Genomic DNA, 23,469 nt, shown 5'->3' on the forward strand with positions numbered 1-23,469 from the left:
GATGGTAGTAAAATTTCTTTTACAAATTTGGTTTAGCCACCCTAGGATTCCTTCAATCTTGAATAATCAGTTAGATGCCTTTGTGAACATTTACATGAAAATATGGTTTCTGTCCTCTTGTCTTTTACGAGATGATTAATATACTGAAGCAAACCCTAATATAAAATTAAATTGAAAGAATAAACTAAAGGAATAATTAAAAACAGTGAAAGTCATGCTAGCATGGGTAGTTGAAAGTCAACGTAAATACACGGTATGTAAAAATAATTACTTTTATTTTGTACTCTTTCCTGGTCAACAATGAGATCTGTATACATTTGGTGTTCATTGTCCAACCCATTGCAAATTAAATTATGGTTCAAGAAAATCCAAGTAGATAAATAAGCATTATTAAAGATGAGAACTATGGTAGTGTTGCCTAGTTCCATATGGCCTAACGATATAACAATTATGTGCTTGAGTATATTCTTTTCATGATGTAAAAATAATATTTATTTTATTTCAACAAAACGAGTATTTTCTTTTCATGATATAGAAAAATTATTTTCTTTCATTTCAATAAACTGAGTATTTTCTTTCCTAATGTAGAAAAACTATTATCTTATATTTTAACAAAACGAGTATTTCCTTTTCATGATGTATAAAAAGTATTTTTTTTCATTTCAACAAAGTGAGTATTTTTTTTCATGATGTTGAAAAAATAATTTTTTTTTTTTAGTTATCGAACCCAAATTTCAACGTTGTTCTTGTGTGAAAAAATAAAGTAGCACATTAATTAGTTCCTTTGGGTTTGTGCGAAATTTGAAATGAATAATTAAATTCTTGAAGAAAATAGAGTGCCGGAGGGGGAAGGAGTACATGAAACATGAGAATTTTGGGGAAGTTGAATTGAGGAGAGGCATAAAAAATTATTTTCCTAAAAATATTTTATACTCTTAACAAACACTAGAATATCTTTTCGGAAAAAGAAAATTTCACTCACCAATCAATCAAGGAAAAATAAGTGATAAAACTACTCATTTTTCATGACAATATTTTCTAGGAAAACATTTTCCTGCATACCAAACACACCCTTCATGTGAAACTCTTTTCTTTGTTAGACATAAAATATGTGATGTTTTTAAGCTAGAAAAAGAAACGAAAAAGTTAGTATTAACTCCTTCAATAATTAAGAGGGAGTACTTCAATTATCAATTTCTCTCATTTACTTTAATTCAACTTTAATTAATCGACTTCATTACTAATATAAATAATACGTACGAAACTCAAGCAGTACTTTTTTGAAAAGATAGAAGGAACTATATATGGTTAATTCAACTTAGGTATTGACTTCCAAAGTGCTGTTCCTTTCGCTTTTGTTCTGTAGTAGTACATGATTGACTCTTGAGAAGGGTTTAGGGTTTTGACTATTCATAGTCATGGAACAGAAGAAGAAATTAAATCTCATTATTTAATACTAGATTTAGTTTATGATAATAAAAGGATGCCATAATTCCCTTATGATTATAAGTGGGCGGTAGGTACACGTGAATAGATCCAATCTCTGCGTAGAACTTCATATATTGTCAGTCTGAAACTATGATCTAATTTTATAAAACTATTGTTCAAGAAAATTTAATGTTGAACAAATAATGATCATAACATGAGAATTATGATATAGGGGTTGTCTAGTTGCATATGGCCTAACAATATAGCAATTAATGTGTTTGAGATCAAAATCTAAGTTTCTTCATGTGAAACAGTTTTTTTTATATTTTTATTTGGTTTTTCATCAGGTGTCCGGTATTTGTATTGAAACCTCACTAAATCTGAATTCTAATCGAGAAATTTTATCGAGGGTAAAGCTCTTCGTAACAACAACGACTCCATACCTAGAATTTGAACTCGGGACCTGTCGAACTAAGTATAAAGGAGTACCTACCACGCTCCGCAACGAGCTTGTTACTAACTTTTTTCTATATTAGATAGACATAAAATATAGTTTGCTTATCTCTTGGTCAAGGTGAAGAATCTGGTCCTCAACGCTCAAGTGGGTGTGAGATTGAGTAATAGTGAAGTTGTTCCTAATTGTATCATTCTCGAGGCATTTCACATGCTAAGGAGACTTCTCTGTCCTTCGAATTTTCAAAGGGAATAATATTATAAGTACTCTTTTAAGTCCTAAATCATAAATAGATGGTGATTTGTTTACGTTCTTGAATTCTTGATTTGAGCGTAATTAATGCTACCAATATAAGTTCACAAACACTTGTCTTGATTTGTTTAGTTGGTATAGAACCTAGGAATATCATATAGTAGTAATAAAATTTATTATACAACAGAACTGTAGTTCATTTGTGGTTCCAACCAATTTAAAGTGCAAGCTAGGGGCAGTGGCGAAATCAAGAATTTATTCGGGGGGTTTAAATTTGAAAAAAGTAAAATAAATTCTTCAAAAAAGGATTCAATGTTTGTAATATACCTCTAAAACTTAATATTTTATTTATATATGCAGTGTAATTTTTCGATGAAGGGTGGTCAAGTGACCATCCTTTAAGACATGTTGCTTCGCTACTGGCTAAAGGCCTATATAGTTGTCTTTGTTAGAGAACACTTTATCCCATAATATAGGATTTTCTAATGAGAATTCATATTTAGCCGGAACTCAATGTATGTACCGAATACCAAGTGAAAAACAAAAAAAAAAAAAAAAAAAGGCCTATGTAGTGTTTTGTCGCTAGGGGCCATAGGAACGTTGTGTACTATGAAAATTGGGAGTACTATAGTTAGTTGTTATTTTTTAAATCAAAGGATTAGCTATTGTTATATTCAAAAGATGGGAGATTTAATAACGCTGGCGGTATTAATTGAACTAGGACATTAGTTATAAAACTATCTATATACTAAGGCAAGTTGAATATTTCATATGTGTCTTATTCTTTTTATTATTCTCAAGATCATTAAAAAAAAATTGTAACATTACTTTGGTCGTAGAAATTGGATTTCAAATCAGATTTTGCATTTGGCAAATGACTCAGAATACCACTGTGACAACAAGTGCGATGGTAGGAAACTTTAAGTGGTGTTGAATATTTGATGCATATATGTCGGCTTCTTCGTAAATTTAACAATCTTTGATATCTTTTAAACGTTTCAAATATTTCGTACACTTCAAATACTTCTAGTGCAATTTATATGTAAATTGTTAGTTAGTATAATTCAAATGGACGTTTAGTCTAAATACAAAGCGATTTCATGCTTGTGTACGACCGCAAAAGTTTCAACACAAATATTAAAATTTCTAACGATCCGTCAAGATTTATAGTCAAATCCTGGTTACCAGATTTTTTTATCAAAATTCTTGGCGATCATCGTAAGAACTAAAAATTTACTATTTGTGAATTTTATCTTAGCGTACCACCCATGCGTTCACAATTAACTCGATGGGTTGGGCTAAAGATTTCAATCATCAATCAGCAATCCTTGATTTTAGTCCTATTCTTCTTGGGCCACTGGGCCGTATACTTCTTACACAGATTTTTCTTTTTCTTTTTCTTTTTCTTTTTCTTTTTTACACCCTTTCAACCGTCCACAAATCCAATTTTGTTATAAATAGAATTGTATTTAAGGTGAATGCTTATATTTTAGAAAGATTTTAGGGTTTGTTACTTTGTGGCTAAGTCCCTTTTTTCCCTATAAATAGGGGGTTCTATTCCATTAAATCATCTCAATCAATAAGAATTCTCTCTTTACTTTTCTTCGCAATACTCTTCTTCTTTTATTGTTTTATAACACGTTATCAGCACGACACTCCAACCAATTGAGTAGAGGTTTTGGGATACATGCATGGTGCTCAACTTATACATAATATTGAATATAATGATTGTCAATTGTTCTATGAACTTTTCTCAGGAATAAATTCTGGATTTAAGATAAATATTTTACCTTATTCGTGACATTCTATAATTTGATTTTAAATACAAGCAAAGATGTGGTAGCAATATGTAATAAGTCTGAAAGAAGACAAAATTATTACTGTGAAGATATCAATGGATGTGACAAATCGTCATCATTGTGGTAATGAGAATAATAAGGATTCTCAAAATAATCGTTCACTCTGTGAAAGTAATATTTGTCATCGATTTGACATGAAATTTTGTAAAGCACATATAGATGATTATGGTCTATTAATGATATGAATGTGACAACATGTGATTTATGAATACATATTCATTCTTGGAAGAATATGAACGTGCTAGTGGTAGTGAATAGATAATGAATATATATATATATACTACACTCACCTCTACAAGGAGGTTTGAGATGAAATAAGAAAATAATTTCATTATTATGGCATGAATGGTCATTGATCACGTACCTATTGTGATTATGCCAAAATATTATGGTAATGTGATTATTACATGGCAAAGGTAATAAAAGCAACATATTGCCTATAATGATTTTGACCATGACCATAATGGTATAACTTTCTCCTTGAAAGAGATATTCATCATATGGATGTTGATTAATATGTGGTAGTACAAAATTAATTGAAAGCTCCGGAAGAACCAATTATACTATTTTGGAGAAATAAAATTGATTATCAATAAGGTATTGTGTCGTAGTAAGTCTCAAAGAAAATAATTTGGTTTCTAAAGTATCCGTGAAAACGATTAGTTATATTAAGACTATAAATAAAGGAAAGATTTAATATCTTCTATTACTACAACTTGTAGCGGGGTAATATTGTTACAACCCAAATTCACGTACCTTAGATCACGTCGTAAGTTAGTCGACGTAAATCCAAGAAGAGATTATCTTTGAGATGATAAGAAGTTAATCCTATTGGTCTTAAACGATACAAGGGTGTATAAGAGTGGTTAACAAGTATTTGAAGTTAAACTAATCAAGGATGTTGTAACCCGTATTTTCGGGTAACACTAGAGGTGATTAATTGTCCCAAGAGGTAATGTTTTAATGTATTTAAATCATATAATATCCGTATTATAAGTCTTGAAGTCAAGCGAGTTATAAAACAAAAGTCGATAAAAGTTGTCGCAACTTACGTTTATAATTTTACTTAAACTTTAGGTCAAATGTTACTACATTTTTCTCCCAATGTACTTGGAATTATAGGGTGATCTACCTATCAAATTGAAGATCTATGAGTCTAGTTTCCAACACATTAAACCGTTCATCGATACGATCTCGGAATATAGAGATATTCGTATTTTTGCGAGAGTGCGCCAAGCAGCTCTCTATGGGGCCCACATAGGCGGTTTAAGACATATGGATATATATATAATACCTCAACCTCATTTTAAGTCATTATTTTTCAGTATATTCAGACCTTAGAACCCTAAAAATAGTATCTCAAGGTTCTCTCATGATCCAAGACCCAAACAAAGGGCAAACAACACAAATCAAATGTCGGAAATCCCGTGGCGCTAGTAAGTTTCTTGTTCTTCTTGTTGTTGCTGATTTTTGTGTTATTCCAGATCGTGTGGAAGGTTGTTTTAAGTGTTTTATGTTCTGTAAATACACCTTTAATTTTTTAATATCAACCTTAGGTGATTTCAAGTCTTCTAAAGTAATTCTAGTGCCGAAAAACCCGAATTAATTGCTAGTTTCGCTTCCTTGTTCTTGTGGCAGAATTGGAGAGATATTTCGTGAAAAATTAAGGTCAAATTGGAGTTGTTCTTTCTGTTTAAAGGTAAGGAACCTCTTACTCTATATATATTTAAGATTATCCAAGTTGCGGCTAAGTCGTTGAAGCTAGAACTTGTGAAATATATATCGAAAGGCTTGGTAGTAATGTTGTTGGTTGGTGGACTGTTTTGGAGGCTCAATATGATTATTAATGATGTTGTTTGGGCTGTTTGGTGATTGTATTGACTTGTGGGAAGTCATATAAATAGGGGAGGTACTGTCCGTTTTATCGTAAAATAGGTTGCGGTCGATACATAATAGTTACGACGCTTAAACGATAATGATAGTGTCATTTCTCTTATTGTAGACTAAGGAGTCGTGACATTTGCATAGCTTGAGGTTGGGCAGTATATACAAGGTATGTGAGGCTATCCCCTTCATTCTTTTGCACGACTCCGATTGTACATAATGTATTGAACGAGCTCCCAAAGATACTCTACTCTTAGAAGCTAGCAGTACTTACATTGATGCCCTTCTTATGAAACGATTGATATTGATGTTACTTCTCTTATTCTTATATTATCAATGCTGTTGGTAGTTTCTGATTCTTATAAGATTCTTGATGAAGAGTTAATCCTAATAACGTGTACGAAGGATACCGACCTTATGTCACTCCGAAAGGTTCAAAATGTGATTCCAATGAGTCCAGCATGCATCATATATTTGTATCTATTTTACTCTACCGAGCCGCGCTATAGTCGGCCGGGTATGTCACCTATTGTGCAACCACTGATCAGTTAGGTTTTACCGAGCTCCACGTGGCCGGGTACGATTCTACCAAGCCCTATGATGGCCGGGTACGTTTTACCGAGCCTATTACGGCCGGGTACGATATGATGATTGTGATGCCCACAAAGATGTATGTTTTAAAAGTTTATGTATATATATGTATGTATCATGTATTTCATGTCAGTAGCCCTCAGAGGTACCCAGATGTCACAGGTTGTATATTCTCTATCCCTGTTTACCTTACTGTTCTTACCTATGCTTTCCTGCCTTAGATACTCAGTACTTTATTCGTACTAACGTCCTTTTTATTTGTGGACGCTGCATGTCGTGCTGTAGGTCCTGATAGATAGGTAGACGCAGCTCCCCCACCACAGTAGGCTGTCCAGTTCAACGATTATTGGCGAGATCCCTTCTCCGGACTTACCGTGGTCTTGGTATGCATTTTTGTTATAGACATTATGGGTATGTCGGGGCACTGTTCCGGCAATGTTGTAGCACTTATGTTCCTTTAGAGGCTCATAGACAGGTGTCGACTTATGTATGATTTGGAATGCCTTGTCGGCTGATTTTTGTTGTATAGTCTTTCATGGCAGCATGGTAGCTCGTACCTTATATATAGTTTCTTGACAGTCTTGTCGTCCCATGTTATGTATGTTCATGACATTATCTTTCATTGTTGGATGTTCATGATCCATGTCTACTATTTATATTGATCTTGTCGGCCCTTAAAGATAATAAGGAAGGTTAGATAAAATGTACGTTGGTGCTCGGCAAGTATGGCCCGGGTGCTAGTCATGACCCTCCAGTTGGGTCGTGACAAATATGTATGTGAAAAGTTACCTGCTTTATTCTCAAGTTTGTACTACACAAATAAAAGTATGCAACAATAAAGTTGAAATTTATTGATAATTGCACACGTCATGGTGTAAACCTAAAGTTTATCTATATTGATAATTTATCCAGTTGACATGATTGGTTTAGCCATATCGATTTAAGTATGATGTGCAATCATAAAAGAGAATTCACATGGGTAAATATTAAAGAACTAGAAAGTTCTTTATAAATTTTCTTATGTTACTTGTTCTCATTAATTAATAGACCAACTAAATTGGGATCGAATCCCACGAATACTGGAAATATCAAAGGTGAATATGGGTCCATTCACCTGCCATGTATACTACATAAGATGCATATATAAGATGGTTACATGTGCGATTATTATTAACCCGCAACCTCGTATTTGCGAGGTAACTTGCTCAATGATTTAATTTCGAGCATAATTTCCATATTTTCTATTCAAGACAGGTAATCTTGATAGATTGGTTTACATCACAGTTGGTTTAGCAAAATATTTATGGAGTGCCTCAATTTAATAGCTAAACTATTGCTCATGAGAATAAAGTTAACTATATCTGTTTGATATACGTTATATACGAAAGTATATTATATTCTCCCTTCACAAGTGGTTTAGGGTGAGGAACCAAATAATTCTATCTTATTATTATTGATGTACTGTGTATATTTCGATTAACACTATAATGCATAAAGGCGGATTTTCAAAGTTGAGGAAGCAAGGTAGTTTTTCTAACATGAGGGGGGAGGGGGGGCATGATAAACAATTGAGAAAAAGTTACAGAATGAATTATCATTTGTACATCTAGATTCTCGAATAAGATAATATGAACTTGAAGTTCATAAAAATATAATTTATCTGCATTATATTGCAAAGCACGTCAGACGCATTTGCTAACCCAAAGAAAGTAATTGTATTCTCACTATAAATGCTCATATTTGAATAAGTCCTAGAAGGACAAAGTCTATGGTACGTTTAAAATGTATAGACAAATTGGTTTCAAATAAAATTCTTGATAAAGAAGACGAGCAAATGATCATAATAAGGAGGCAAGTGATCTACAAGATCACATGGCATAACACTTCATAAAATATCAGGAGAGGTTTAGGTACCTGAAAATATGAATGAAAATATCTCTATGTTATGTCTTTATGAAAAAAAGGAAGTTGGGACCGATTTAAATGTTCGTCGACTACATTATGATAACGCCGAATATATGTGAGGATCTTAAGTCTGGAGAAACAATTCAAGTAGAATTGGTTTCATATGAAAGACATATAGTGTTTGACCTCCAGATCAAACACCTGAAAGTATAAAGTCAATGGTGTGTGCAATCACTTTTATCTATCTTATGTGTCTAGCATAACATGAAAACTTGATATGCATCTAAAGTTTATTTATATGGCTTATAGACTTAACTTATATGACAATTCCTGAAGGATTTAAATTATTTAAAGCATATAGAATTCTTGGTCATGAAGTACTACATCCTAAGTGCAATTTGTGCACATATGTATCTTGCTATAACTATAAGTATGATAATGTAATAGCTAGAATTTTATCTCTACGGAGATATTGAAAAGGCCATTCCACAACATTATATGAATATATTACATATCTATCAAGAATGATGATTTTAAGGTGGAACATATTCATTCAAGTTAATATGGATGATTTCTTTATCAAATATCTACCAACGATCATTTGAAGATGGTGCACAAGATCGGGATGTGAAGGCTTAAAGATGTGAGTTGATGCTCTCATCAGCGGGAGTTAATACGTGTTGTATTCTTTTTTTCTTACAAGATTTTGTCCCACTGGGTTTTCCTTGTAAGGTTTTTAACGAGGCAACCAAAAGATGCATTTCTAAACATGTGTACTCTTTTTCCTTCACTAGAATTTTTTTCCCACTGGGTTTTATTTTAGTTAAGGTTTTAACGAAGCGCATTATCTGCTGAATAGAAATTCAAAGGGGTGTGTTATAAATAGAATTGTATTTAGGGTGAATGTCTATATTTTAGAGAGATTTTAGGATTTGTTACTTTGTGGCTAAGTCACTTTTTTCCTATAAATAGGGGGAGTTCTATTCTATTGTAAATCATCCCAAATCAATAAGAATTCTCTCTCCACTTTTCTCTACAATACTCTCTTCTTCTTTTATTGTTTTATAACAAATTTACACTAAAAATAGATTTTAACAAAAAGAAAAGAAAAATATTTTAATCCTACGATTCCTCAACATTAAAGACCGAGGTTGAATCATGGGATGGGGATGTCTTTCGAGTATATAACAAAGAATTGATTATACCAACATAGGGTGTTTTTGGTACGAAAGAAAATATTTTTCGAAAAATATTTTTTAATTTTCTCATATTTGGTTGGCTTCAATATTTTGGAAAACGTTTTCATGTCCAATTATCTTGGAGTAATATTTTTCCGGTCCTATACAAAAGATGTGCAAATGATGATAATTGTAAACTTTCATGTCCGGAGCAAATTATAAAAAGTAAAAGAAAAAACCTGAACAAATGGACTATCCACAGAAGATAAAAAAAAAAAAGGTAACAAGAAACTCTGCAGTTGGGTACATTTAAATTGTTGATTTTCCTAAAACTAGTCTCCTAAATTTGAGATGGAACAACCAGTTAGACTATCTTGATGGTATCTTGCATTTGGGCTACACAGTTTTGATGTCATTGGAGAGAAAAAGTTAAAAGGGCATCTTAGGCTATACATGAAATGATAACCTATTTAGTATTTATTCATTTAGCCATTCCAAAATTTTAATAGACACACGGCTATTTGTCCAACAAAAATAAGAATATGCTCTATAAAAGTGGGTACAAGACAAGATAAATGATTTCCCCTGTAATCTTCTTTAAAACCTATCCCTCTAACAAGAAAGACAAATTCTTTAGGCAAAATGCTTTATCTTGTAATATCTATCAACTTTGTACTAATCAATCCTTTCTAACATATTGTAATATCTTGTACGATGGTAGTACGTGTGAGTGTGTGGATGTGTTCAAATTGTCGAAGTGAGACAAACAGATAACGCTCATCGTTAAATAAGATTAGTGATAAATTATTAAAAAAAACTATTAACTACGAACGATTAAGCGATAAAATTCGTAGCTAATTTAAATTTTTGTATAGTGATATCTAAACCGAACATACAAATTAAAGGACAATACCTTAACTACTCGTATATTTAAAATCTCCATGTTTTTTTTAGATCCAAAATTTTGGCGAATTAATTAAGGAATCATTCTGAGGTTGCTTCACAAGAGTAACTTAGAATATTCGACTTGTCGATGTCTACTCCATGGAATTTCTTTTACTTTTAGCCTTAGCGGATAACCTGATAGAGAAACATGATAATGTTTGTGTCTTTAGCTGATAGAGAAATATGATAAAAGTTGAAATTGAAAAGCCAATATGTTTCCAAGTCTTTATTTGTAGTTCTTGTTAGAGGCTTATAACTTTCATATATCCTTTTCACTTAACTAATTAATGTGCATATTCAGCCTTTCCTTTTAAGGCCTAGGGTCACGTCCTTAGTCTTGAACTAAGCGCACGTGCGACACTTGATAACTTGATTACGATCTTACACAACTCGGTCACAATTTTGCTATGCCAAGTCAGCCTAAAATATTATACTCAAGATCGCTAAGGGGATGTTAGATAAGAAAGATAAGAGAAATTTGCCAAAGGAAGCTTTTTATTGTAGAGAACTTGATTATTTTCTTGATGAGTTACAAATGAATAACCCCCTTTATATACTAGTTTCATAGAGGCTAGTGAGTAAATAATAATTATTATACAAGACCCTTATTATTTACAAGTAAGTCCCTTCTCTAGAATATTCTACATAGCTAGAATCTTCTAAGGACTTTCCTAGCAATTCCATAGGGTTCTAAGGTCTTCCATGAGAAATCCCCATATTTCTCTAGAACCTTCCCACATGTGCTAGTCTATTTCATATTTAAGATTCCAAATGGCAAAAATATATGCCAAATGGCACCTACGTGGCATGATGATGTGGCGGGTCATGACACTCTCCCTCATCCAATTTTGTTCCGCCCTCGGCACCAAGCATCGACACGTACGCGCGCACCCCATCTTGGCATCGCCGGAGATCTTTGTCCATTAGCCATGATGCTCTATGGAGCGGTTCGTCTTCCCATGTTACAAGGTACTGGTCACCTTTCTTCTTGCCCTGTTCGAACTTTGGATGGCTAGCAATGATGGTCTCGATCCTCCGCCCATCGGATGCCTCTCCTTGCTCTTGGCCTGAATTTTTTCATGACTCAACCAAGTCTAACAGCTTCTCAAGCATCGGGTACATGCTTCCACTCCCTATTTGGCTGCCCTCCGTGGTCACAGCCTTACTGGCAAACTTGACCCTTCTGCTTAGTGCATCGTCTAAGTCCGATAGCGTACCATCACTTTGTAACTTGCCATCCTCTTCAACTATGCCAGCCCAAATTTTCTTGCTACCACCATGCTCCATTTGTATGGCGCCAAGATAGGCTTTGGAATCCTCTACATTCGCACCCCCCCAATACAGGCGGTCCCTCATGTGTCACCCTTGTTTGCTTAAGCAAAGTTCCCGATCATTGTTGTAAGCCTCCCCAAATCTTGGCATTCACTTGCTCGATGTGATCCTTTACAGAAGTAGCACCCTCCCTTAGACACGTACTCGCTATCATTTTTTGGCCCCTTGCCATTTCTCTTGGACCCCTGTTTGTTATGGGATGGCCCCTTTGCCATTGCCCTTGTATATCTCGGCTATGCCTTTTTCGTTGTCCTTGTCATGATCTCCCACACCCCTCTCGGCGTTGCCTTCTTTGAACTTAGAAGGCTCCATCTTGAAGTTAATGAGCGACTCGGCTACCGCTATGGCCTCATCCACGTTGGCTACTTGATGTCTTCTTAACTCCTGCTTTGCCCTAATTTTGCAACCCATCCATGAAGTAAAAGAGTGAATCTTCCTCGGATAATGACGGGATTTACAACATTAAGGTAGTCGATCGCGCACATACTCCCGAATTGTGACCGTCTGTCGGAGCTCCCTTAGCTTCCGCCTAGCTTCATACACCACATTCATCGGGTAGAATTGCTTCTTTAACTCCTTCTTAAACTGCTCCTACGTCTCAATCTTGCATAGCCCCTTCTCCATGTCAACACACTTTCGACGCCACCATAACGCGGCAACCTCGGTCAAGTACATTGAGGCGTTGTGTACCTTAACAACTTCGTCATCCTACTTGACTACCTCAAAGTACTTGTCCATCCTCCAAAGTAAGTCTTCCACCTCGCGTGCGTCCCGTGCACCGCCATACTGCTTTCTCTTAGGACCTTCACATTGGTCCCTTTTGCAAGTATCACGCCTTTGGTAATTTCGATCATGGTTCCCTACAAAGCTTCATTCTAGAAATCTCTTGTATTCTTTCTAACATTCCTTTAGTCATAATCTTTGCTTTGATATCACGTTGTCACGTCCTTAGTATTTAACTAAGTACACGTGCGGCACTTAACAACTCGCTCACGATCAAGCAAAATAATCAAGTTCTCTTTAATACAAAAGCTTCCTTTGGCAATTCTCTTGTGTTCTAACATTCCCTTAGCGATCTTTAGTGTGGTAAGGCTGACTTGGCATAGTAAGAACATGAGCAAGTTGTGCAAGATCGTGAGCGAGTTGTCAAGTGCCGCATGTGTACTTAGTTAAATACTAAGGATGTGACACTAGGACCACTTGTATTGTCTTATTGGGCAAATCTCACATTCATTACTTCTAGTTTCTTCTAATGTTTTTATTGTGTGTGTGAATGAAGTCCCATATTGGTAGCTGAAAAGATTGGCAGTCTACATAAGAGGTGTAGGATTCCTTAATGGTGTGAGGCCTTTTGGGAAAAACCGTGCAGACTTGGCCCAAAGCGGACAATATTAGGGCGGAGTGCAACAATAGCCACTTTTAAGTCTGCTATTTAAAATATATCCATAATTTACAATGTATTTAAAGATTAGCCAATTCACCCAAACTCCAGGACTAAGTATCCTGAATTTGGAAATTCAGGACTTAGTGTCCTGAATTTGGAAATTCAGGACTTAGTGTCCTGAATTTTGAGCTGCTAATTTAAAATTCAGGACTAAGTATCGTGAATTTTTGAACTACTAATTTAAAATTCAGGACATAAGATTCGAACTTTTGGATACAATTTTCGAACTTAAGGACACGATGTCCTGAAGTTTGAACTTTGAGGTTTAAACTCTAGGACGCCGTATCCTGAAGTTTGAGCGAAATTGGCTAATCTTTAAATAAATTATTAAACTATGAATATATTTTAAATAATATATTTAAAAATGGCTATCTGATGTCATTTTCACGCAATTTTACATTATGTTAAGAAGTGCAAACATGTCTACTTTTGAAAGTTATTTGTTCCGTCCTTAATAAATGCTCATATGAGCTATTTATTTCTTATAATTAAAGTATCCACCGACTTCTCTTTTGTCCACAAGCAGAGGGGACTTGTGTTACGTACATTGTTTTCTTGCTAAAGCTGAGTGGTCAATTTATTGGGTTGAAATTCACATGAGAGAGTTTTCTTTTCATTTTAATTCGGTGTTTATTATTTGTTTTGAGTTCCCGAATAATTTGGATTTATATCAAGTAAAATCTATTAAAAGAAAAATGCTCGCTATCAAAATCTTTTCCATTCCGAGGGATTCGTAGCCAAGAATTCTTATAAAAGTGTGAAGAATCCTATTCATCCCACCGTAATTGTCATGGTATATAAGAGAGTTGAGTGTGCAAAATGTAAATGTAAAGTAAGAAGAATAAAGAAGAGGAAAGGACAACCACGCAAACGCAAATGCCGCAAATTGCATATGTTATTCCAAGGAAAATGATGTGACAACGTTGATACAAGTCTTTTTAAACTTTCTTTCCCTTTTTCCCCCCAAATTATTTAGTTTAGCAATTTCGATCCTGTGTGGCCGAGCTTTGGGAGGCTAAATGTACTTTTTTTTTTTTCTTTTTTGGTCAAAAAAGTATTTTTAAAAAATTTAAGGTGTTTGGCAAAATATAAAAGTACTTTTGAGCAGAAGCAGAAGCAGTTTTCTGTATTTGGGGAGAAGCTATAAATTTTAATTTCTTTGAAAAAGTAGAAGCAAAAGTAGAAAATTAATTTATTCAAAACAAAAATAACCTTATAATAAATTTATATTTTTCAAATTATCCCTCATTAATTTTACATTTTTCTTTTCCTTTTACTTTTATTTCTACTATACATTTCTTCTCTTTTTTATTTTAATCGTATTTTTATTCTCTTTCTCCTATTCCTAAGAGTGGATTTTAAATTTTAAATTTTGACATATTTAAATTATCATGTAAATAATAAGTAATACCAAATATTCAATGTTATTGATTTGGAATAACTATATTTTATATTGTCTGAAATTTTTAATATATATTTTTGTTTTACGTTTTATATTTTAATTAAATTCTTTTATGATAATTGTTTAAATTTATTTTATTTTCTAAACAATACTAATTGCAAATTGAACCTTTGTTATCCTTTTTCGTAATTTGATACTTAAAAGTGCCTTTTTAAAAGATTGACCAAACACAATGAGCTTGCAAAATGCACTACTCAAACGAATTAGCCAAACACAAACTATTATTTTGCAAAAATATTTTTTTAAAAAGTACTTTTGTTTAAAAGCACTTTTTAAAATAAGCATTTTTTTTTTTATAGTTTGACCAAACGGAATCTTAATATAAGTCTATCAGTAAATATAGAAGATAATTTTGTTTTATTAGGTTTCTTTGGCAGGTGGGGTGCAAGAGTGTAACTCAATTGACATTATATTGATTTTGATTATTCTGTGGTGGTTGATGACGTGTGGTTGAATTATCAAAACTGTTTCGAACAACTTAAGAAAAAATAGCTAGCTATCAACTTTAGAAGTAAAAACTTGCTGTAATGTACACATACTGATTTTACGTAAGAGTAATAATATAAAGTAATCAGACTTTTAGAAAAACAATTACTGTCCTAATTAATTAAGGTAAGTAATCTTGGGGCTCTCCGCTGAATGGCCACTTTTGATCAATATAAAAAGGAGAGATTATATACGGGTGAAATCGGGGCTAACGCGCACCCCGATTCCCGGGTGGGATCGAAGTCGAAGCTGGGGACTTCTTGTACCGAGACCCGAACGGAGTGCTTGCTATCGGAATTCGAAATGTTGCAGGCTCAACATGCGTCAATGGCGCAACTGCAAAATCAAAGCCACGCCCCCAGCACAGTTGAGCCTGAACCGGCCCGGGAGAACATCCGAAGAAATGAGCAGATCACCGAGAGACCAGGAGAAGCTGAGTGCGGAGTCAGTCTTGAAGTAATGAGAATGCTTGAAGCATTAACGAAGCGGGTGGAATCAGGAGAAAAGAAAATTGAGGCCAACGACAAAAAGTTGGAAACATACAATTCCAGGGTTGACCAAATCCCGGGAGCATCCCCAATATTGAAGGGGCCAGATTCTCAGAAGTTTATCCAAAAGCCTTTTTCCTCCGAGCGCGACACCCAAGCTGATCCCTAAGAGGATTCATATGCCAGACATTCCAAAATATAACGGAACCACGAACCCGAACGAGCATGTAACCTCCTATACATGCACTATCAAAGGGAACGACTTGAAAGATGATGAAGTCGAATCGAAGTTACTAAAGAAGTTCATGGAAACTTTATCCAAATGAGCAATGATGTGGTATAACAACTTACCCCCAAATTCCATTGACTCATTTGCTATGCTTGCAGATGCTTTCGTAAAGGCCCATGCCGGGGCCATCAAGGTCGAGACCAGAAAGTCGGACCTCTTTAAGGTTAAACAAACAGACAACGAGATGCTCAAGGAATTCGTATCGAGGTTCCTGATGGAACGTATGGACCTGCCTCCGATCGCGGATGATTGGGCCGTTCATGGGTTTACCCAAGGACTTAACCCCCGAAGTTCCTTGGCCTCACAACAGCAAAAACAAAACTTAGTAGAGTACCCCGGCGGTAACTTGGGCCGATGTACACAACAGGTACCAAATCGAAGATTAGGGGCGAGGACGATCAACTCGGAGCCCCATCTGGATCTGTCTATCCCATCAGGGCTGACGACAGGTCTAAGAGAGCCGTCGATCATGATCCAAGACCGGTGTGAGATCGATACCAACCATACAATACGGACCGAAGAGGAAATGGGTCCGGGTGTCAGCCCACAAGGAATGAAAAGAGAGGCGATCGAGGGTCTATTAGCCGAGGTCTGATGAACAAAAATGGTTTCAACAGGCTGCTCGGAGGTAGAGAAGCACCAAGATTGTCAGAATACAACTTCAATGTTGATGCGACCATCATCGTATCAACCATCGGGCGCATCAAGAAAACCAAATGGCCCCGACCGTTGCAGTCCGACCCAACCCAAAGAGATCCTAACTTGATGTGTAAGTACATGGCTCTCACGGCCACAAGATCGAGGATTGCCGACAATTGAGAGAAGAAGTTACCCGGTTGTTCAATAACGTCATCAACATGATCATTGGGGGGGGGGGGATCCCTCAAGGACAAATGATAAAGTGCACTAAAGTTTCTATCATAAGGGAAAAACGCACCCGAGATTATGTCTTGGAGGGGACCATTTCGTTCAGGGATGAGGATGCTGAGGGCATCATACAATCACACAATGATGCGCTGGTAATATTCGTACTTATCAATAAATCTCGAGTGAATGGTGTATTGATTGATCCAGGTAGCTCGTCCAACATCATCAGATCGAGGGTCGTAGAGCAGTTGAGGTTACAAGACTAGATAGTGTCGGTGGTCCGGGTGTTGAACAAATTTAACATGGTATGCGAAACCACTAAATGGGAGATAAGCTTCCAGTAAAAACCACCGGAACGATCCAAGAGACAAAATTCTACGTGATCGAAGGGGACATGAGGTACAACGCCTTACATTAGGCACTGAAGATACTTATGCTGGAAGGAATCAAGACAGTCTATGGAGAGCAGCTGGCCGCAAAGGAAATGTTCACAGTCACGAGGTAATCCCAGCACCCGTGGTTTCGACATCAAGGAACACAGAGCCAACCAGGAAGGAAAAAATTAAATAGCAATCACCGATACCGATCCCGACCGAACCGAAAGAGCGAGGAGTAGACGCGGAGGAAGATTACGGAGTTCCTAGATTTTTCATTGCTAGTCATATTGATCGAACACTTACCAGATCGAAAGGTATACCTGGGCACGAGTTAACTCCCAAACTCTGGGAAAAACTCATTGAATTTCTTATAGCTAACATAGATTGTTTTGCTTGGTCCCATCTTGACATGATAGGGATCCCGCCAGAGATAACCACTCAAAAGCTGAGTTTGGACCCGAAGTTCCATCCGGTTAAGCAGAAAAAGAGACTACAGTTCGAGGGCAAGCATACATTCATCAAGGATGAGGTATCTAAACTCCTTAAAATAGGGTCCATTTGGGAAGTTAAATTCCCGGACTGGTTAGCTAACGTAGTGGTAGCGCCTAAAAAAGAAAATAAGCTAAGAATCTGTGTAGATTACAAAGATCTGAACAAGGCATGCCCTAAGGATTCATTTCCTTTGCCTAATATTGATTGGATGATCGTCGTGACGGCCGAACATGAAATACTCAGCTTCCTAGATGCCTATTCCGGGTACAACCAAATTCAGATGGACCCGGGCGATGAAGAAAATACTTCTTTTATCACTAAATTTGGCACCTATTGTTATAACGTAATGCCATTCGGATTAAAGAATGCGGGTGCCACCTATCAAATCCTAGTAAACCGGATGTTCGAAGAACAAATAGAAAAATTAATGAAAGTTTATATTGACGACATGTTAGTCAGGTCCATGCGAGCAGAGGACTATTTGAAACATTTGCAGGAAACCTTTGACATATTGAAGAAATACAATATGAAGCTGAACCCGGAGAGGTGCGCATTCGGGGTCGGATCGGGAAAATTCCCTGGGTTCATGGTATCCAATTGAGGGATCGAGATCATTCCCGACAAAATCAAAGCCATAAAAGACATCACTGTGGTGGACAACATCAAGGCCGTTCAGAGGCTGACCGGGCGTATAGCCGACCTGGGCCGGTTCATATCGAGGTCCTCGGACAAAAGCCATCGGTTCTTCTCACTATTGAAGAAGAATAATAACTTTTCCTAGACCCCAGAATGCCAACAAGCTTTGGAAGAACTCAAACGATACCTATCGAGTCCACCCCTGCTCCATACTCCGAAGGCGGACGAATATCTGTACCTTTACCTGGCGGTCTCCGATGTGGCAATAAGTGGAGTATTAGTCCAGGAAGAGGAAGGTACACAATTTCCTATTTACTATGTCAGTAGAACTCTAGGCGAGGCCGAAATAAGGTATCCTCATCTCGAAAAATTGGCGCTCGCTTTGCTAAGCGCCTCCAGAAAGTTAAAATCGTACTTTCAGTGCCACCCCATAGGTGTCATAACCTCTTACCCACTGAGGAACATCATGCACAAATCCGAGCTCTCGGGCCGGTTGGCTATATGGGCCATCGAAATTAGCGGATACGATATCGAGTATCGACCCTGAAGCACCATAAAATCTCAAATTTTGGCAGACTTTGTGGCTGACTTTACGCCGACCTTAATACCCAAAGTCGAAAGGGAATTATTTCTAACCTCGGGGACTACCTCGGAAATTTGGACCCTTTTTACGGACGGTGCCTCGAACGCAAAGGGGTACCATCTCGGCATTATGTTAAAACCACATACGGGAAATGTAGTTAGGCAGTCTATTAGAACTGTGAAATTGACTAACAATGAGGTCGAGTATGAGACCATAATTTTAGGTCTCGAATTGGCTAAAAGACTTGGGGATGAGGCGATGGAAGTTGAGTGTGACTCCCTCTTCGTGGTAAATCAAGTCAATTGGACGTTCGAAGTGAAAGAGGAACGAATGCAAAGGTATTTAGACAAACTACAAATAACGCTGCATCAATTCAAGGAATGGACCCTGCAGTATGTGCCCCGAGATCAGAACGACGAGGCCGATGCTTTGGCTAACTTGGGATCGTCGGTCGATGTCGATGAATTTAGTTCATGAACAGTAGTACAACTTATGAAGTCGGTGATAGAATAAGGCCACGCCGAAGTAAACTCAACGAGTTTAACTTGGGGTTGGGTGAACAAGTACATAGATTACTTGAAGACTGGGAAATTTCCCTCAGATCCCAAAGAATCGAGAGCCCTGCGTACCAAGGCTGCCAAATTTAGCTTGGTCGAAGGGACATTGTTCAGGAGAACGTTTGATGGCCCGCTAGCCAGATGCTTGGGGTTGGGAGAGACCGAATACGCCTTGAGAGAGGTTCATGAAGGCACTTGCGAGAATCATTCGGGGGCAGAATCATTGGTCCGTAAATTAATTAGGGTCGACTATTATTGGACCAAAATGGAGAAAGATGCGAAGGACTTCGTACGAAATGCGATGACTGCCAGAGACACGCACTGATGATCCATCAACCGGGAGAGCTACTCCACCTGGTCTTGTTTACGAGGCTATTTATGAAGCGGGGAATGGACATCGTCGGTCCCCTACTGTGGACACCCGGTAAGGCTCAATTCATATTGTTCATGACCGATTATTTTCCTAAATGGGTCGAAGCTCAAGCGTTCGGAAAAGTCCGGGAGAAATAAGTCATTGACTTCATCTGGGACCACGTAATATGTTGATTCGGGATACCGACCAAGGTCGTTTGCGATAATGGGAAATAATTCATCGGCAGTAAGGTAAATAAATTCTTCGAAGATCACAAGATTAAGAAGATACTATCAACACCTTATCACCCTATAGGACGAATCAACAAACAAGACCATACTTTAAAACTTGACAAAGAGGTTGGTCGGTGCCAAAGGGAAATGGAAGGTAATCCTGTCCGAAGTCCTATGGGCATATCGTACGACCTCGAAATCTAGTACCGGGGCCACCCCATTTTTGTTGGTCTACGAGACCGAAGTCTTAATACCAGTCAAAGTGGGAGATCAGAGCCTTAGGTTTCAATATGCAACAGAAGAGTCAAACGGAGAGGCCATGATCACAAGCCTGGAACTATTAGATGAAAGGTGGGAGGCCTCCCTAGTATGGCTGGCCACCCAAAAACAGCTAATAGAAAGATAGTACAACCGAAGATCCAACCTCCGACACTTCAAGATCAGGGACTTGGTATTGAGGAAAGTAACATTACACACCCGGAACCCGAACGAGGGAAAGCTAGGACCGAATTGGGAAGGACCATATCGTGTCGTCAGAATTACCAGCAAAGGCTCGTACAAACTCGAAGCAGGAAACGGTATGCAACTATCGAACAACTGGAACGTGACACACTTAAAGTGGTACTACTGCTAAGGTACGAACTCAATTACTCTTTAATCATGTTGTGAATCAGACTAACATTTGCAGGAAAACGGCCAAGGATGGATGTGGCTATTAGGTCTGAAAGCTCGCGTTGCACTCTTTTTCCCTTGAACCGATTTTGTCCCAAAATGGGTTTTTCGGCAAGGTTTTTAACGAGGCAACAGTAAAACGTACTAACTTAGATTCGAAGACCGGTCTCAAACCGAAGTCAATGATCGTTCACCTCATATTGATAGTATCTGAACCCTCTCAAGCCCGACCTCGAATACGAGGGCCATTACCCTTGGATTATGGTTTGTAGCAAGGGAAACCTTGTATGCTAGAAGCTAAGGCTTGGTGGTTAGGATTCATTGTAAGGGCCAAACGATCGTATGAATCGTGCTCACATAGTCCACTTTAGCCATGATGCAAGTTTTTATGTGCTTTCGATCATGTACATTACACACTAGAAATAAAAGAAAGTTCCACCTTGCTACTATACATTTTCTTACTTCTCCAATTCCGGATCCTAAGATCCCATGGGCTACCCCTACTGGGGGACTATCGAGCCCATGAGCTACCCCTACTCGGGGACTATCGAGCCCAAGGGCTACACCCCTACTCGGGGATTGTCGCCCGAAGAAAGATCGGACAACCCGGGCTACCGAATCCCAAAGGAACCAAACCTATTAGGTGGTGCCCAAATACAAAAGGCTAAGGCCACCCTAAATACGACTCGGAGACGTCCGAAGCTCGTAATCAGAAAGTAAGTCCTTTGCAAAAACTCGAAACCTACTAAAAGGTTACCCTCGACAAAAGCATCGACTAAAATCACTTAAGCATCTTGAAAACTTCCGGTCACACCGAGGTTTCAAAGCCTCGAGCAAACAAAGTTGTATTAAATTCGGGCTCCGTTCGGGCCTCCGAAAAACGAACGCCCCATAACTACATTTGATTCTATGCTAAAGCATCAAAAATATTACATGAATAGAAATTATAAAAAGATGCTGGAAAAGTAAAGACACGATATTGCCAAAAAGGGGAAATTTCATATATATTCCAAAATATATTTACTAAAGGCCCAATAAAAACGGCCTCAACAAAAAAAATATATATACATAAGGGTAAATAAAAACTGAAAAAGTACTAAGGCATCTACGCCTGGTCTTCACAGGGGCCTGACTCATCGCCAGAACCATAGGAGCCCTCGGATCCCTCGGAGCCTTCGGCACCCTCAGGCTCGTAGAGCTCCTTTTCCTCGCATCGAGCTTTTTCGCTTCCTCGATCTCGGCCGACAGGTCAAAACCTCGGGCATAGATCTCTTCGAGGGTCTCTCTTCGGGACAACCGCTTCACATATTTAGCCTTTCTCTTTAGGCGGGTCTTGGCTGCCTCCACATCGGCCTTGTATTTGGCCACTATTTCTTCAGCATAGGCAGAGGTTGTGTCCAATTTGGACTTCATTGCCTCATATTCTCTACCGAGGGCATCTCGCTCTACGACGACCGAGCTTAGCTATGCTCGGAGAATCATACAACTGAGACCATTTGTCAGCTTTGTCCTTTGCCACCCGGAGTTGGTTCTCAACCGATGCTAGCCCCGCCTTCGTGGTTTCCTTTTTCGAGGCCAACAGGTCCATTCTTCCTTTCCACCCTTCGACCATGGCCTTGACCTCGTTTATATCGGCTCGAAGTTGGTCGATCAGATCAATCTTCTGTTGAACCTGCGAGGTTGTGTTGTTAGTCACCATGACTAGCTCCTCGTTTTTAGCTTTAAAGACCTTTACCTTTTCAACCAGGTCGGCATATTCCCGCTTCAGGGTCGAAACTTCCTTCTGAGCCTTGTCCAGCTCGGGCATGAGGTCTTTGATGGCCCCGTCCTATTGTTCACTGAGAAGTCTGTACATGTTCTTCTTTTGGACCTGCTCTTTGAGCTCGAACTGGCTGATTTTCAAGCGATACCGTAGGAAGCTCTCAGGGTGAAGCACCGAAGCCTATAAAATAACGAAAACAGTAAGAGACATCAAAACTTAAGTGAAATTCACAAGGGGTGTAAAAGTGTTGATGTCTTACCCGGTTCAGCGCCTGCTGCGCCTTGCTGAAAAGACTCGGCGCGCCCACCTCATTTATTTTTGTCTGGTCCTCCTCGGTTACTAGGCATCGTAGGTAGATCGATATGCCCACCGGAGCGGATAGATCCCGAGCATCCTCCGGGATCGTAAGAATGACTGTTCTCTTACGGTCGGGGTCCACGCTCGGGATGGGAAACTGCTTCACTAGTTTTGGGCTCAAACTCGGCCCGCCAGCTCTTAAGGGCACGTCCTTCTTCGGGATCTCCAGGTCGCCCAGCCCGGAAAAATCTTCCAATATGGACATGTCCATGCCATCGAAGAAGGAGTTGAGAGGGTCATCTGCACCCTGAACTCCTTCGCTTGACTTTTCCTTACCCGCTTGGGCCTCTTCAAGCATGGACTCAGTATAGGAGGACGTCTCGATGATATCGATCACACCGGTCGCATCCTTCAGTACAAGAACGGTTTCTTGGGAGGTCATATCATCCATCTCCACTTCGACCTCTCGAATCAAAAGAGGATCGGCCTCGTGGCCCCTTCCATTGGTCGTCGCCTGCTCCCCGGCAGGGGTCGATCTATGGGCGACAAAGATGTCGTCTTCTTCGAACTCATCCCTGAGCCGGTGAAGGAAGACAGAGTCCGGTACCCTGGACTTAGTATTCTTCTTGGGCTTACGAGCTCGG

Source organism: Nicotiana tomentosiformis, chromosome 11 (genome assembly GCF_000390325.3).
Source record: "Nicotiana tomentosiformis chromosome 11, ASM39032v3, whole genome shotgun sequence".
NCBI classification, from domain to species: Eukaryota; Viridiplantae; Streptophyta; class Magnoliopsida; order Solanales; family Solanaceae; genus Nicotiana; species Nicotiana tomentosiformis.